The sequence below is a fragment of the Pteropus alecto genome, unplaced genomic scaffold (assembly GCF_000325575.1).
Source record: "Pteropus alecto unplaced genomic scaffold, ASM32557v1 scaffold42, whole genome shotgun sequence".
Classification (NCBI taxonomy): Eukaryota; Metazoa; Chordata; class Mammalia; order Chiroptera; family Pteropodidae; genus Pteropus; species Pteropus alecto.
The window spans coordinates 1897044-1905379 of record NW_006434825.1 but is presented as its reverse complement, the minus strand read 5'-3'; positions in this window follow the sequence as shown (position 1 = coordinate 1905379).

Sequence of the window (8336 nt, the reverse complement as noted above, 5' to 3'; positions counted from 1 at the left end):
CTGAGCCTTTGTTTCCTCATTTATGAGAATAACCTCTTCCTTGTTGTTGTTCTGAATAGGAGTAAATGGGGAAAGTGCCAATGCCTGGCGTTGGGTAGGCACAAATCAATGATGGTCTCTCTCTCTCTCTTTTTTTTTTTCTTTCCTTAAGCTTTTTGCCACTGCCAAGGGCATTCTAAATATTCATGTGTGTTCCCTTGTATGACCCTCAGGAAGCCCATCACTCCCCATGTGGCAGCCTCTTAGAACCTTTTGAAGGTGATTTCATTTTTTATAGGGCAGGTTCACCTGTTTTTTGGAACTTCAGACATGTCAGGGACTCTTCAGAACTAGCCAGGAAGCAGTACTTACTACTCAGTCAATCCTAGTAATCTTCATAGCATGGGCCCGAAAGGATGGGAAGAATATTTATCAAAGCTACTCTCACTATTACCATCACTATTATGGTGCTATTATAATTATTGTTAGTTCTAGTCTTGAATACTATTATGATTCTGAAATTATTACTTTTTCTATTTATACCACTACTAATACTATGACTACTACCATCATACTGTTATAAACCCTCCTCTTCCTACTACTATTTTTACAAATACCACCACCATCCTGCCAGTAATACTGCACCTAGAAGCTATTCGTCCTTTTGTTATGATTACTAGGTACCAAGCATTGTACTAAAACTTTACATGTATGTTTCATTTAACCATCATAAAAGTTCTGTGACATAGGTATTTCTATTGTTCTCATCTGATGGATGAATAAATCAAGGCTTAGAGGCTAAGTGAGGATCCCAAGGCCCAGCCTTGGTGAGCAGCGGGCCTAAGACTCACATCATTTCTCTCAGAGCCCCAGGCCATGCTCTTTCTACATCTCTATGCTGCTTACAGCCATCTCAGTTTGGACAATTTGTTTTTGATTTTCCCCTTTTTCTGTGTTCTTGTGTAGGGAGATGAGAAGTCCACCCAGTGGGGAAGGACAATGACTGGACAGAGAGCTTTGGGGTAAACAGGAAGCTCACACAAAGCAGTCAGCCAGCCAGCCTGGGCAGCTTGTCTCCTGACTTTGGCCTTTGTCATCCTCCTCACATCCCCTTGAATGAGCAGTTCCACACCTGAGATAATCTGTGCAATGACATTTCCAGGTAGGTTTTTGCTGTCACTTGGATAACCAGGAAGAGAACCATAGACTGGGCTCATACACAGATCAAAGAAGATGGGTAATAAACATCATGCAAAATCTTTGTTGCTTGAGTCCTCTTTGCCCATCTTCCTATCCATACACCCTGCATTGAACAGACTTGTCCTGTATATTCATGAAAAAAAAAAAAAGGACTTTACTGTTCCACCTTAATTTCGCAGCACAACTAATGAATGCATCTGTTCATGCACTCAGTTAAACAACTGCTTCTTCCCTAAATATGTAGAAGGACACAATTCATGCCGGGGCCATAATGTTTAACAAGACAGAGCCTTTCTTTACTCTTGAAATTATCCTTGCTCTCATGGAGGTTATATTCTAGGGGGGAGGCGATTAAAAAAGAAAACAGAAAAACTAGGTAATCGTAAAACTGTGGTAAAAGCTCAGAAGGAAATCAAAGAGGATAAAAGAAAGACAATAAGAGAGGGTAGGACCAACCATAAATAGGGTGGTGGGATGGGCCCTCTCAGAATTCACCATTTAAGGCGAGCTTTGCAGTAAACGAAGGGGCCAACTAAAGCACATTTCCAAAACAACAGAGGGGGCAGCATCTGCAAAGCCTTCGAATTGAGAAAGAGGTTGATAGTTTTCAAGGACTGAGAAAATCCAGGATTCTGGAGCATAGAGAATGAGTGGAAAGGGCTGTAAGAAGAAACTGGAAGGTGATACACGATAGTATGCTGGTGGGCATGGTCCAGTAAGGAAAGAAAACAAAATGGCGACGGAAACAGAGAGGAGATCTTGTTAAAGGTGAGCATGGTGACTTTCTGGCCTCTGTCTCTGATTCTTGGGTCCTCATTTGCCTATTGCTTCTGATGCTCCATAAGCTTTGAGTGGTGAAAGCTAAAGAGAGCATCGGCTAAAAAAAGAACTTTCTTACTTGGAAGTCAAAGATACTAAGGCAGCTCTCTCAAGACTTTGTGTTAAAGTTGGCCATCAGACAAGCACAGGCTGGATAAGATTCTCAGACTTTTTTCTTCATTTTGCCTATGACCAAGCTCAGATTTTGATGTAGAAAAATCCAGTGGATCTCCTGGCACACAATAAGCACAAAATCAATATGTATAAGCGAATAAATGAATGAATTAACCTAGCCCCATCTGGTACAGGGAGACATAGGATGAGTATCCTTATCCTAGCTGATAAGAGTTTGAGCTAGATAAGTTCAGGATGGGCTCTGTAGATTTGGTCAGTTTGAGACCACATCCTAATGACCGGCTAAGTCAAGAAGGGTCAAATAGGTTATCGGGTCCCATATGGAAGTTCAGGAATGTTGCCTCAGGAGATCTGTAAGATGCCATTGTTGATTTCACAATCTAAGCCTTCCGAATCTGTTCAGTGTGAGCACATGAAGACTTGAAGCAAGGGGAGAGTCAGAGTTGGCTTGAGGTAGAAAGAGAGAGCCATCTCCACTCCTTTTGGTACCAGACTTGGGCCAAAACCGAGACCTGAACCTTTACAAGGCAAAGAACCTCCTCCCTGATGACAACTCCCTTCACCTTCACCACAAGCCAGCACCACGGGCCCTGTACATGCTGTGTAGAAACCCTCCACTTCACTGAAAAACTCACCCTCCCACATTCTGCTAACAGTGTTCTCATTTCCCACCTGTTTGTTTTTTTCAAAGTGCTTAGGAATAAGATGATTTTTCTTTTTCTCTAGAGCTGCCACATATCCTAGTTGAGGAGCAGGAAAAAAAAAAAAAAACCAAAACCTCAACAAATCTGGAATCTTTAATTCTAATGAAAATTCTATACATTAAGTTATTTTGGATTACAGTAAAAATGATGTTGATATTACATGAATTCAATGAGAGCTAAGATAGAGCTGGGGAAAAATAGTTTCCTAAGATACTGGGTCAAAGTTTGACAACTTCTCCTCATCCTATTTCTCATTCTGAAGGATGGTGGGTATAAATAACCAGATAGATGTTCACTATGAAAGGGATAGGAGTAGATTCTTTCAGTATGTAAACTCAGGCTCCTGGGTGGGGAAGATATTTGGGGATAGGCCATGGATTCTTCTAGGAAAAAAAATAAAAAACACGATGTCTTATCACCATAGACAATAGGCTGCTCTCAACCATTGGCACATCCTATCATGTGATTCTCCCTTAAAGTCAAAAAAGATGTCTATCAGCAGTTCACTTTATGACATGGTTATCTAACACAGGCTAATAATAATAATCAAAGAATGAGAGCTGGCCTGATGAACTCCCTCCCTCCTTTCTTTCTTACTTTCTTTTAATTGAGGTTGACAACTATTAGGATATTGACCGATATGTACTCAAGTCCTGAAATTCCTAGATTCATATGATATTGAATTTTTGTGTTTTCAAGTAGGGGGTTCATAGAAAATGTAGAATCACTCTAAGGGGGTATGGCATAAGGATTAGGAACATCACTTTGATCTAGAGCCAAGTTCAAATTCTGCCGCTGTAACTTTGAGTCAGTGACTTAACCTCTTTGAGCCAGTCTCCTAATCTATAGCATAGCAAAAATGGTTGTATCTATTTTATAGGATTGTGAGATGCTTTAAATAACATAATCCCAAGTATTATTGGAATGATGTCAGAGTCACATCATTGAAGCTAACAGAACTTAAGCTTTCTCTTACATAGGCCCCTTCCAAGACCCAGAAGTATTGAATGTTTATAGTATTTGAAAGCTTATTAAATTTGTAATTTTAATCTTCTCATTCTAAATAAATATTCACTTTCATACCTAATTTTGTATTTATAATGTTGTATTATTTTTCTTAAAGAGAGTCCTAAATTACATAAGCTTCAGGCCCCATAAAAGCTGTACAGAGTTCAGCTCAGTACCTGGCATGTAGACACCATGCCCTAAATGGCAGATGACAGTAATTCCACTAATTTTTTTCAGAGTTTTTAAATATTTTTTATATTAGTAAGTTAGAATACATAATGGCAATTCAAATAAAAGAATATATAACCTGATTATTATTAGTGACAGCATTTAAAAATATGATCACCACATCTACAGGAAGCTAAGTGACTGGTAAATTTTTCATTGGATATTCTGGTGACTTGTGGCTAGAGTCACAGAATTTCTTTAAAGTCCCTAAAATAAAGATAGATGACTAATGAAAAGGGCAGGGGGAGAAAACGAACGGATTCCTAATCCTCGATGTCTAGTTAGTCATTTTTCCATAGATCAATCTATCCGGACTTTTTCTTAGTAGTACATGTCCCTGTGACAACAGTTGCCGAGGGGCCCAGGAGCACCCCTCACCCGCCCGGGGTACATTCAGCTATTTCTCTGTCTCTCCATTGTTTCTCACAATTGGAGTCTGAGAGGCTGTCATCTGCCCCACTCTCCTCTATACTGTGGTCTCTTTTTTCTGCAGCGTTGAACTCTGGAGAAAACATTGGTAAAAAATGTGAATACTTCAGTGCACATTAGAACACTCTTTGTTTAAACTCACTCCCACCCCATTTCTGTGCACGATGTCTGGTGAGGAGGAAGGAAGGCGTGAGCAGAGGGACACGGCCCGGTTGCATATTTAAAATTCCATCAGTTCGATTTCTTTAATGCAATAAGGTCATTTTTAATCTTGCTCTGTTTGATAAATACCTGCATTTCAAGTAATTGTTAAGATCGTGTCTGTTTTTATTAGAACTTATTTGTCATTATTTGACAGTCATTTCTAATCACATTTGTCATGTGTTCGGTTTCCTTCATGAATACTGATAGCTCCTGGAATAGAAGTTTATGAAACCCCATTCATTCTTTGAAAACACACAGTATGCCCACCACCTAGGAGACCATTTTTCTCGTCATTCAAAAATGAGAAAGTGAATAGCAAAAATGAGTGGGAGGTTTATCTTTAGACACAGAAACTAGAATTGTTTGGAAGTTTTCGGAATTTTGATGACAGATTTTTGGGCAGTCAATTCAATCAATTGTGTAGTTGGAGAGTTTAGATATTTGGGCAGTTTGAACACACACATTGACAAGTTTAGATTCAAAGTTGTCGACTGTATTGGTTCAACCTAAATTCTTAGCACTGTGGGAACCTTCACACAGCCAAGTCATGTCATTCACCAAACAGCCATCCGTCTGTTCATTCAGCAAATATTTAGTTATTTACAGTTTCTATTCACTTGGCAGATATTAGTTAATTCAATAGATGCTTATTCATCCATTTACTTAACAAATAATTATATTTTTCACTGGACGTTTGTTAAATTTCTACTGTATGTAAGACACGGGGATGGACCAGCTTGGCAGCTGCACTGTTCTCATCATGAGCCTATAAATTTCAGAAAAGTCATCCTTGTCTTCATGTCACCATCAGAGGAAGGCCACGATTTCTGCCTTGATTATACTATGTGATCTCACAACCTCTATGAGGAGGAAGAATGGGAGTGGGTAATGATCTAGATCATGATGGATCTCTATTACTTTTGTTGTCTTCCAAAAAGCTATATGCAAAGCTCGAAACTAGGTGCTCAAAATAAAAAGATAAAGAAGACAGCACCTCTACAAAACTTCATAGACCAGAGGCATGCAGGACATTCTGAGAATCCAAATTTGAATGTGGGAGGGAGGTGGGAATTGAGATGAATGAAAAAATGAATGAATGAAGCTATATTTGGGGACCAGACCTCTGTGCCTGTCCCTGAAAGTAAGTCATGTGGAGAAGACTTCCAAGAACAAGTAGAATCTCAGGAAGCAGCTCACTCTGGCCAAAGTCTTTGAATCTCCCATCAAAACAAGACTTAATTATCATAAGAAGTGAGGTAAGAACCTTCTTAATTATCATAAGAAGGTTCCAGACCTTCCTGTCAGAAGCTTGGGCTAAGTTTTGACCCTTGGCAGCTCTCACCTCTCATTATTGCACGGTCTGCCTGGCTAGATATCAGCTTCTGGGTCTGGGGGGTGGGCAAATTATGTGCATTCAATGCTGGAGCCTCTGAAACAAGAAGAGATGGCTGGTAGGTTGGAGTGTGCATTTCATAAGTATCAATTATAATACTTAGACCCCTCCAAACACTTTCTCTCTCCCAAGAGCTTATAATTAGGGAAGGATAATCATAAGCCTAGTGACTCTCGAAGGGGCACCTTTGCAAACTGTACATGCTCAGCAATGTCTGTTAACCCTTTTGGGTGAAGAATCAGTATGTGATCTACTCTAACTTGCTGCTTTTAAGGTGGATGATATTAGAACCAGGTGACCTATCTAAATGCCTGTGATTTAATTTTTCATGCTAAATGAGTGACAGTGAGCCATAGTGGAAAGGTTGAAGTCAGAGAGTAAAGACTAGATTTTCAGTCTCAGTTCTGCCACCGATAACTGTTATGCCTGAGCAACTTCTCCAAGATCTCTGACTCTCATTTTCCTCGTCTGTAAAATGAGTAGAAATCAGATCTACGTGGTGAGGTTATCAGAAAGTTATTAAAATGCCTATAATGTACACATAGCAAATACTAAACGATAATTATTATTACTTATATTAATAAAGCACACTATCATTTTATTAAAACATAGACAGAGATTCCCAAATCCATATTTTTGCAAAATTAGCATGGCCCCTACAATTAACCAGTTCTTGATTAAACCTCTTATTTTATTCTAAGGTTTGTTACGCTAAAGGACATAGGAGCTTCATTTTGGAAGAAAACTCCTCATTATGATAATTTAGCATTTCAAAAGAACATAAAATCATTTTCCAGTTTGATTTGGAGTTTAGTGTCAGTTAATTTCTCTTTGTTCCTCTCTTCTAGTTGTGCTAATGTCCCCTGTGTGTGTGTACATTCGTCCAATGCAATCTAAGAAACAATCACCTTAATTGATTGGGCGTTAACCTCTAACAGCTTAAGACATAGGCTTTTTATCTATCGCTCAATCCTTGCCGCAGATGTAATTCCCTATAGTGCTTACATCTTTGTCACCATCACTAGTGGTTCCTTCTCAGGAAAGCATTTCAGTAAATAAATGCTGGTGCAAACAAAACAGACCATTTACCCGAGAGGCCATGCCATCACAGAAAAACCCTGTTATGGTCTTATGCTTTGCCTAGTGGTGTACATAATGATAAATTTCATATAGGTGTCACCTTTTTCAAGACCCCGGTAAGGATTGATGGTTTACAGTAGGCTGATCCATCATCCAGAGCAGGTGGCACCCGAATGGAATTTCAGAAATCTGTTCCCAATCACATTCACTGTTGGGTGACTCAGTAACGACCCTATTTGCGATGCGTTACTGAAAATCAATGTGCCGCATTCAAGGTCAATGTACTGTTGGAAAACTCTTTAAGCACTGATGGATGGGTTGTGCTCATTCAGAATAAATGTGAGAAAAAAGTGACAGCTGAGCATCCAACAGTAACACCAACATTCAAAGACAGGCATCCTTCTTTAGCGGGTAGTGGGATTCCCAGATGTTGACATTGCACATTTTGCCTTGTTCTCTGTTTGGAGGGACGGGTCCGCATTGGTTAGTGTGTCTTTCCTCACACAATTAAGGCATCAATGTCCAGAATCTTTGTGGATATTGTATCAGCTTAATGCTTTAAAATCCCTACAAGTCAATTTGGAATTGAAAGATTCAGTATGGGCAAAATCAAGGCTAAGCATGATGTGGACTATTTAAAACATATATCTTTGGAGAAGTAAATTGGAGAATAGCCAAAGATAAGATGCTCATTCAGTTTATTCCACAAACATAAAATCATCAAAATGTGCCATGCAATGAACCCAGAGTTAGGGGTGTAAAGATGAACAGGTATGCTCTCTCCACTCCCACAAGTTTAAAGTCAAGGAAGAAGACAGATGCACAACCAAATTATTAAACGCAATGGAATGTATGCCTTGTGCACAGCTGTATGGAGAGAAAGGTGATGGCACAGTGATATCTACAAGTGAAAAGCACACAGGAAGAAGTTGCCAATTCTCCCTGGGACCATTACCTATTGGAATGGTTGTCATTAACACTTAGAAAAGTGGAAAAGCAAGTAAGCTGAGGTTTGTGTTCAGCAAATTCTGGTTTCCAGTATAAAGATTAAAAAAAAGAGGTCCCCAATGTGACAAAGTAACTTTTGATGGTAATAGACACTGAGGTTGTAAAACAAATCCTATTTTGTCACCGCATCGCTTTCCTCCTTATGACCT